At 44.2% G+C, this 9864-nt stretch overlaps 1 non-coding gene across 1 annotated transcript; it reads right to left on the bottom strand.

Moving 5' to 3' along the window:
• Positions 1-335: 335 nt before the first annotated feature.
• On the bottom strand, positions 336-425 carry TRNAY-GUA. Its single transcript is given in 2 exon segments — positions 336-371; positions 389-425. It is a non-coding gene; the product is annotated as a tRNA-Tyr (tRNA).
• Between the last annotated feature and the right edge of the window lie 9439 nt (positions 426-9864).

Genomic DNA, 9864 nt, shown 5'->3' with positions numbered 1-9864 from the left:
CGGCGCTCGCGGCGCGCTCGGCCGGTGCCGCCCGAATCTCGCGCGCAGCCTCCCCCCCGCGAGCCGCCGTTTGAATCTGCGCAGGCGGACTGACGCCCCATTGGCCGCCGCCGACCGCACGCGGCTCCGCGCGCCGGGAGGGAGGGGGCGGGGCCTCGCGCAGGCGGGCGGGCGATGTGACGGGGCCGGGGCGGGGGGAGCGGGGCGGCCCCGCAACGCCCCGCCGCGAGCGCCCGCGAGCCGCCCCCGCGCCAGCGGCAACGGCGGCGGCTCCCGACGGCAAAAGAGTGAGAAAGTAACGGCGGGACCGCCCCCGCGCGGCAAAACCGAGCGTCTCCTTCGAGCCGGAATCGAACCAGCGACCTAAGGATTCCCGCGGGCCGCGCCTCTACAGTCCTCCGCTCTACCAGCTGAGCTATCGAAGGGAGCTGTTGGGGCTTTCCACTCCTTGGAATAAATCCTTTCTTCCGGGTGCCGCTGGTGATGTGCGCCGTAAGTACGGCTGGAATTTCCTTCTCGAGAGCAGCTGGGGCATGGAGACGCTCTCGAGACAGACACATGGAACTGCGAGCGGCCCAAACGCCCGGCGGCGGCTCCCGCACCCTGGCCCTGCTGCCCGCGGGTCGGTCAGCGCGGGGGGCGCGGCGCTCTTGGCTTCCCACGCTCCCGCTCCGGGCGAGCTGTCCCGGCGGACGAAGGCAGCGCTTCCCGCTTCCCTCTCTTGCCGAAAAGCACATGTCTCATCCATCAGCCAGCCAGCACTGTTACGGGCTCCTGCTCCAGCCACGGCACGGGTCTGTTGGGAAGAGGCCACCCCCAAATAGAATCAGGTTGGAAAAGACATCTCAGGTGCAACGTATGACAACACCACCGTCAACTGCATCACGGCGCTGAGTGCCAAATCCACTCCTTCCTCGAATACCTCCACGGGCAGTGATTACACCACCTCCCTGGGCAGCCCATTCCAATGTTTAGTCACCCTTTCCGTGAAGAAATTCCTAATGTCTAACCTAAACTTCCCCTGGCACAGCTTAAGAGTAGGTTGTCTCATCCTGTCACTGGTTGCCTGGGAGAAGCTGAACCCCACCTAGCTACAATTTCCTTTCTGGTAGAAACATGGCATCGCACCCTCGTGTGGCTATGCTGATGGACACGTGGACTCCACAGAGCTCCTAGGAGAACAAGGTGGGAGCACCTGCTTTAAAGATGGGTGTTGGCAGCTGCACAGTCAAAAAAAAACCCAGAAAGGGTAGGGACAGCATTTAAAGACACTCAGTCATGGTGTTCACTTAGCACTGGAGTGCTCACATCTGTCACAGGATGAACACCATGACTGACATTACTTTTTATTAATTGCAGTGTGATTTTTGCTTTAGTGGTCCAAACAAATCACCAAAAACAGCAGGTGGTTTCTTATTCATCATCATCTTTCCAAATACATTTTCTTCAATGGTTTACTTAAGGAAATTTGCTAACCATCACCACCACCACAGAGGCAATGACCTCCTGAAGCTACCACCATTGTGGTATGTAGCTTTTACTTTTACCATTGTGAAGTAAAAGCTACATTCCAGCAGAACCTCTGTGTGTTGTAGGTATTCCCCTACACAAGTCTTTAGCTGGAACTATACAACGATTTTGGTTGGAAGGGACCTTAAAGATCATCTAGTTCCAGCCCCCATGCAATGAGCTGGGACACCTTCCACTGGACCAAGTTGCTCAAAGCCCCATCCAACTTGGCCTGGAACACTTTCAGGGATGGGGCATCCACGGTTCTCCAGGCAACCTGTTCCAGTGCCTTACCACCCTCAGTAAAGGGTGATAATTTGTTCCTAATATCTAATCTAAACCTACTGTCTTTCAGTTTGGATCTATTCCCCTTTGTCCTGTCACTACATGAGACGTTCCAGTTATGCTTTAAATTGTATTTAAAGAGAGGTGCTCTTCTCCCTTAATCATCTTTGCAGCCCTCCGCTGGACCTGCTGCAGAAGGCCCGTGTCTCTCTGGTTCTGAAGAGCCCAGAACTGCACACAGCAGTCCAGATGTGGTCCCACCAGCACAGGGGCAGGATCACCTCCCTCCACCTGCTGGCAGTGCTCTTCCTAATGCACCCCAGGGTACCACTGGCTTTCTGGGGCTCCAGGGCACACCGCTGGCTCATGGGCAGGCTGTTGTCCTCCAGGATGGAATACACACAAGTTATCTGAATAAACTAAGCCGTGTGTGGAGTCTGTACATCCCCACGGCACTCTCAGTGTTCCCGGTGCATCCCTACGGCACTGTCAGTGTTCCCGGTGCATTCCCACGGCACTGTCAGTGTTCCCGGTGCATCCCTACGGCACTGTCAGTGTTCCCGGTGCATTCCCACGGCACTCTCAGTGTTCCCGGTGCATTCCCACGGCACTGTCAGTGTTCCCGGTGCATTCCCACGGCACTGTCAGTGTTCCCGGTGCATCCCTACGGCACTGTCAGTGTTCCCGGTGCATCCCCACAGCCCCGTGGATGCTCCCAGTGCCTGCGGGCGGGAATGCCGGGATCGCAGCGCCCTCTGCGCGGGCACGCGGGAACTACAGGCGGCGGCGCAGCCCCCATGGCACGGCAGGGCAAAAACCCACCAAAAACCCCCAAAAGCCCCCAAAAAATCCACCGTTACAAGGGCGAACTAGAATCGTTGCATCTTTCACAAAGAAAATTAAATCCTTGAGGGTTTTATTTGTAGTCTTTGCTAATAGGTCTTCAGCACCAGCCTACATTCCCTGTGATGCATTTTTAGTTTCCAGAGATGACAACGCAGCAGGTTTCCCCACATCAAAGCTCTGATAGGAGTCTTTGAACTACAAAAGCTGTAATGAAAAAGTAATAAAAACCACCCTGAGACAGGATTTGTGTCATCAGCCTCATACAGTATGAAACGGCATCTTTTAGCACTCATTTATATTTAATTCACAGTGAAAGGAGCCTGAAATAAAAATATTATTGTCTAAATAGGTGCCTTCTTGTATATTCCCATAGTAACACGTGTGTTCCTAATTTGCAGGAAATAGATCCTGAAAACATTAGCTGAAGCAAATTGCTAAAATAATAAGCACTGATGGTCCTGTTGTTAGAAGGACTAATAGCCTAAAGATGTAGTTTGTTATGATATCCAGCAAACATTCTCCATGGAGTACACCAGTAAGCACATACACACCTCTCTTGTTTTTTGATTTTTTTTTTTTTTATCCTGTTACTGTCCTGTGTGACAAGGTCTAATCTTTGGAGTTTCTTTTGCTCCCACATGATTAAAAAAAAAAAAAAAAAAAAAAAAAACATGGAGATGCATTCCCCTGTCTCTCTATTCCCCTATTCTCTGTATCTCTTCTTAGCTTCTAATAACTTGACAAAACCAAGACAGAGGTCTACTACTGTCTTCAGAGACCTTATAAGAACGAAAGCACAAACAGACACTGTAGCAGGATTTGGACTGTCCCCTCTCATCCCATCTGAGCTGTCACAGCCCACAAGCCACCAGACTGAGTTTCATAGGTTCCTGACAGGACACTCACCAGCCAGCAGTATCTGAGTCCCATTGTGCAAGAACTGCTTTCTGCCTTGGTTTGCCCTGCCCAAGACTCCCTAGTGACAAGGGAGAGTCCAGTTCCAGCCTAGAGCCAAAGAACATGACAAAGAACAAGTGCAGAGGCGTTGCTGCAGGTTCAGAGTGTCAGGAGGAGACAAATCACAGCTCATAGACCTTGAGTCACAGTGGACGTACTTCCAGTGGCACTTTTTGCCACTTTCCCATTACCTTAGAACTGTTCTTTGGGTCTCCTGACAAATCAAAACCAAACACTTGAATCAGCTGTTGGCATTTGGATTGAGCTTGGGTTTTGTAGTGTTGCCCAAGTACTAATGGCAGTAGCCAACACATTTCCATAGACAGGGACACTTGCTCTTACCTGGATAATTCAAAGGGCAAAGTGCCCTGGAAGACAGAGTGATGGTCCTACCATTTGTTCCATTATTTATTCCTTCTTGTTTAGTTTCCTGTTGATCTACAGGGGGAAAACTTCTATTAGGCATTCATTATGACCTTAACTAACAGCAGATTGTTCCTGCTGGGCAACAGATTCCTTCCCATGCAACACTGATGCTTCAAAAATTGTCACCAAGCTGCAGTGGTATGAAGATACTACACTATAAGGCCATATATTCAGTCTATATGTATATTAATTTTTACTGCTCCAATTTGGTGAGAGTTCCATCTATTTCCTGATAAAGCCTTTCCTTTAGTGAATAAAAAAATACCAGTCATGATCTCACCGCCCATTGTCACAAGGAAATTATAGAAAAACTCTGAAGTCACATGCAGAAGTTTGTAATTCTTTGCTGCTATGCATTGGAATCTCATTGTGAATTCAGGCAGCCAATGAAACATTTCTCTGGACAATAAAACAGTACATGGATGCTCCCTGGGAGGCACAGAGCTTAACATCACTGACTTGAAGTTAAGATTAATGAGTCTGTCCTAATTGTTCTCTCTGTAGGTTGTTTGGAAACCTTATAACAGAGGAACCCAGAGACTTTGTGGAGATGATTCTCAGCACAAATAATCAATAAGGCACGCAACTGATTTCTTAGTATGAGAGAAGAATCTAGCAAAATTCCTACAAAGTAAACTCAATAATCAGTTTTTTGAATTGTGGAAAACAAGAGGCTTATTTCCTCAGCAAACACTTTCCCAACCAATTGCTGCTGGTGCTGGTGTCACAGAACTAAGATCTACAAAGTAAAACAAACACTTGATGATGGTAAAATAAACGCTCAGTGCAGGTGACTTCACAGATCTTTTACCAGGTACTTTTACCAGGTACTTTACCAGATCTTTTAGTAGTTTTCAGTGCTTTATCACCAGTTGCTCCAATGACTGCAATCTTCAGAGCTCAGCACTGACTGACACACCAAGTATGTCAATCAAACCACGTGTATCCATCAAGTCTTCAGCCCAGCTGCTTGACTTGGTCTCGATTCAATGTCACAGCACCACCATTCAGCAGCCAAGGTGTTCTTACTTCCATCATCCTGATGGGGTTGAGCTTCCTCCTCATGTTTGGAGAAATTCCCAATGAAGAGCACAAGGACACACACCAGATACTCTTTTAAATTAAAATAGTTTTTCATATGACAGCACCTTATTTTCTGCATCTGTTCTGTGTCTCGGTACTGAAGATTCCAGCTTGTCATCTGTACTCCAGTCATGTCACAGCCAGTTCAGGGGAGCTGCAGTTCAGAATAATTTCAACTTGCTATGTGCTTTCAGTCATACTTAGTCTTGTTCCATTCTTTTCTTTTTTCCATCTGCTTGGTATCAGAGATTCTGAAGGACAATATTCTATTCATGGCTGATCTGATTTTGTTGGAATTCTCTCTAAATACTTCTCATAACGTTCTCCTAAAATGTTAAGTCTTAAAGGATCAGCCCCTTCACTCAGAGAGTTAGCAAGTTCTGGGCACTTAGGTTGAACCAATTTACACAGCCTATTGCAGAGGGGAAGAAGTACCTTTGCATAATTCAATTAGCCTGTGTTCAGACACAGAAGAATTGCATGTACTTTGTGATTTCATGAATTTTACTTTATTGTATTGATAGTATTCATGCTAGAGTAGGGAAGGTGGAAATAAAAGGCTTAAAGCTACCATATCACAAAAATACAAAAATAATCTGGTGTATCTGGATGGGCTCAAAATTTATTCTGATACATTAACCTTCCTGACAATCATGCACACAAAACATCTTGCATGCTTCCAAAGCAGCCTATATCAGCTTATCAAGGAGGCTGCACAACTACTGAAAGAATTCTGAGGTGGCCTTGAAATCAAGCCTTGGACTGAAAAAAACAACCACAGTTCCCAGGCTCAGAAGACCAGTAAAGCAGCTCCAGGGATACAGCCCTGCCAGAGACCAACACTAGGATCCTCTTGCACAGAGTGCAAGGAAATGGTGTCATTGCACAGCTCAGATGGATGCTGTCACTTTGAAACCAAGCTCTAAGCCTCACCTCATCTGCTGTGCAAAGTACAGTAGCAGCTAGACTGATTGACAGCATTCCTCTAAAGAGACTAATTTCATTTGGCAACCACATTCCCCTATAGTTTCAATGGCATGAGCATTCACTTAAATGAGGCACCCTACAGGCAAATATTAATTTTTAGGGGCTGAAAGTGGAACAGCCTTGAATCAATGAAAGAGGGAAAAACATTCCTAAGTTTACACCCAGACATTACCTATCATCTTGCTGTCAACCCTCACAATAATTAGTAATGATACCACTGCCCGATTAGATTATAACATTTATCTCAGTTAACAACCTTTCTAATTTCTCAAGTGCCACTTGTTTATTTTGGAAATTATAGAGAAATAATTTTACTAGTTCTGGTCAAGTATGCAAATGTTTTAAAACAAGTATTTCACCAACATATGTACAGCTTTGGAGACCAAAGAGGACATATGCAAGTCACCTGTTAATCAGGTACCCCATGGTTTTAGAATTATATCCTAGCAAGTCATCACTAGAAATGCAAGAGAAGTCAACTTAAATCTTAGATTTTTATCAACTCCAGGAGTAAACAATTACTCTTAAAGAAAGGGACTAAAGCTATCAGAGCCAAACTGAGCCAACTGACAGGCAGGCAGCAGTAACAGTGTCCTGGCAACTGCCTGAGCTAGATTCAGGCAAGCCCAGATTCAGCCTAAATTCAATAGTATCCTGATGATAGATAAAAAGCGCTTGCTTGACTTTCTACCCAAAAATCAAAACTACTTTATAAAAGAACAGTGTTTTGATTGTCAACTTTCCAAACTAGCAACATGACTCCCAACACTAATTACAAAAATAGGAACCACACAGACCAGGATCACAACCAGCACTCCCAGAGGTGCTGGCCCCTGCTGCTTGCATAGCAGTAGTTTGCCTCTTTATCCAAGGCAGTGTTGCTCCCATGCCCTGCAGAATTCCAGCAGGAGAAGAGAAGAGAGCTCAGAGGGTGCTTACAGATACAAAAGACTTCATACCTCCATCCTGGCTCCAATTCTCCAGGCAGAACAGGTGTACATGAAAGGTCTTCAGTTACTGCAAATGTATTTTCTGAGTTTGTGAGAAGACAGGAGTTTATGAGAGTTTACAATGTAGAACCTCAGGGTTAGGGTTGGAAAGAAACAAAACGTTAAATAATAAAATATTACTTTCACAGTGGCAATAGATAACAGGGAATTTTTGGGCTGCTGACTTAATAGAGGCCTGAGAGTCCAAAGTTACCAGACTAAGGAGGGAATAGGCTAGCTCAGCTACCTCAAATGCAGGGAAGAAAACAAAACAAAACAAAAAACAAAAAAAAAAAAAAAAGTTGGTGAATGTGGCAGGGTGAAGAAGTGGTTACAGTTCAGAAAAACAAGGGAACAAAGAAATAAATAGTGGCATTTCGTTTTTTCCATTGTACCGCATCTTGACTTTTCTTATTTTGAAAGCAAAAAGAAGCAGGTACTCTTGACCTTTATTTTCTGCATCCCTCTTCACTGCCTGCAAAAATAATTGCTATTTCCAGCATCTGTCTTAGGAAGCCAGGAAGGGCCTTATTCTAAGAAAGACACAGTGGAGAAAGAAGTAGTGTTCTTGTATGTGCAGTGATCAGATGTAGGATTTGGTATGCACTGAGCAATGCTTGGGCAGATTTGAGCATACAAATAGGAATAAGAGCTATTTAATTCCCCACGTGTTTAAGTTAGGCTCTTGCCTTTTCTGTGTGTTTTGGCTTTTTTCTCACTGCCACAAAACCTACATCATCACAGGGCAAAGTGTGGTAAGGTCTCACCCCTTCTCTCCCACGGGGTTGAAATATACATATTTGGCAGCCTCTGCTCCTGGGAGAAAACAAAGGCAGATCTCAGGGAAATCCCCAGATTTGGAGTGAGCCACTGCATCATCTAAAGTTTCACCATGGAGATGGAACAACATAAATCACAGATGCCTACCAAAACAACAACGTGAATTTTTACAAACACTGATCAATCCCTATGCATCTTCCCTTCTGGATATGCAGGTAAGTACTCCCATCTCCCAGGAATCTCCCTCTGTTCCTTTCTGCGCCATATAAGGTTTCTGTGCTTGTATAAAGTTTTCTTACACTTCAGTCTAATTTGTGTGAAATTCAATCATTTGTTGCCTCTACTGTCTTTAAGAGGCACAGTATAAATAGAGGACAATAAACTCGCAAAAACATCAGTGGTAAAAAGGATATTGAATAAAAGTTCAAGACACAGATAAAAAGCAAACAGGAAAGGCAGCCCAGTGTCAGAAGACTTCTTGAGGATTCGCAGAGGTGGCACAAATGCATGTGGGAAAGGAGAATTTAAGATCGGGAGGTAGTGTCTGGCAAGTATTACTCTCCGTTTACACAACAATGTGACAATCTAAAAGAAACTTCATTTTAAAGAAAATCTTATACACTAACTTTACAAAGTAGCCTATAAAATCAAGTTTTCTTATTCTGAAAGTTGCTTAAGTATGCCTTGCGGGTTTGTAAGTGACTGTGCATTTCATCCAGCCAGACTCCACAGACTGTTGGCTAATAAGAACCACAGCACCGTTTAAACCTTCTTATAATTTCTGGTAACTTCCTTCCATCTGCCATCTTTCTTTTAATTTTTCACTTATTGAATATGAGTTTCAAAACAGCACAGACCCAGTCCAGACCTACAGGATCACTTTAGAAGTGAAATTAGATTTGCTACCAGCAATACAAGCCACTAGAAGTATTATTTCCAGCAGAAAACAAAATTAGGCAGTCTTTTAAAAATAGAGGTGGATAAAGTCCAAATACAAGTCTGTGCAGCTATCTCATAATCAATGTTTTTCAGTAACAGAACAAAGAATAACAGTCTTTTCTGAAACCTCTTGAAGTGCCTGCAAGTTACTGCAAGAGAGGTCATGCTTACACTGAAGCCTAATTCCTCTGTGTTAACAGATGTTCAGAATAACCCAGTATACATCAATTTAAGTAATTCAAATCCAAATAATCCATTTCAAATCAGCTGCAGCAACAGGGTTTCTGCAATGTCAGCTTGGCCATCAAGTCTACTGTGAATCTAAACACCTACTTTTCTTTATCCATTTCTGAGTAATAAATACTCAAAACTACACAAACCGGTAGAAGCAAACATATATCAAAGCCTCTACATCAAGGAAAGCAACATGATTTCAATTAACTTCGGCACACAGCATAAGGTGTTTGAATTTACTTTGTAATAGCAAAAGCACCTTCCATAACTCGCTACACATGCTGATGAATATCCAAGGTTCACTCTCACCCTGGCCCTAGGGATAAGACTGTATTTTGAGGAGTTTTGTGGTGACAGGAAGATGGGGTTTTACAGTGATGTTACAACAGATTTGCTGTGGACTTGCATAAGAAAAAAAAATAAAAATGAGACCAACCAAACAAGTAACAACCCAAACCCAACAACTCCAATCCAAAATAAAAATATAGACCGATATTAAGACTCTACAATTAAGTGCAGAAGTAAAATGAAAACACTTTGGAAGCACACTTAACGTTGTTGCTTCATGCATTCAGTACTGTTTTTGGCTAAGATGAGAAGTACTGTATTAATAAAGATGAGCAAATTTCTAGCTTAGCATTAATCATTTAAGCTTTTGAAATACAAATCTTCTGAAGGATAATTTTCAATTCTTCATGATATGACATGCAATCAGAATTAACAGTGTATTTACGCCCATCATTTTAAAGAATGCCTTAGTGCTAGCACACTTGGAATTAAGGTCTTTCAGTAAATACAGGAAGAAGTAACACAAGAGTTTTGCAGATGG

This window comes from Pyrgilauda ruficollis, unplaced genomic scaffold (genome assembly GCF_017590135.1).
Source record: "Pyrgilauda ruficollis isolate IOZ18807 unplaced genomic scaffold, ASM1759013v1 scaffold30, whole genome shotgun sequence".
In the NCBI taxonomy this organism is placed as follows: Eukaryota; Metazoa; Chordata; class Aves; order Passeriformes; family Passeridae; genus Pyrgilauda; species Pyrgilauda ruficollis.
Note: the sequence above shows the minus strand (reverse complement) of the source record. Positions and strands in the feature narration are given on the sequence as shown.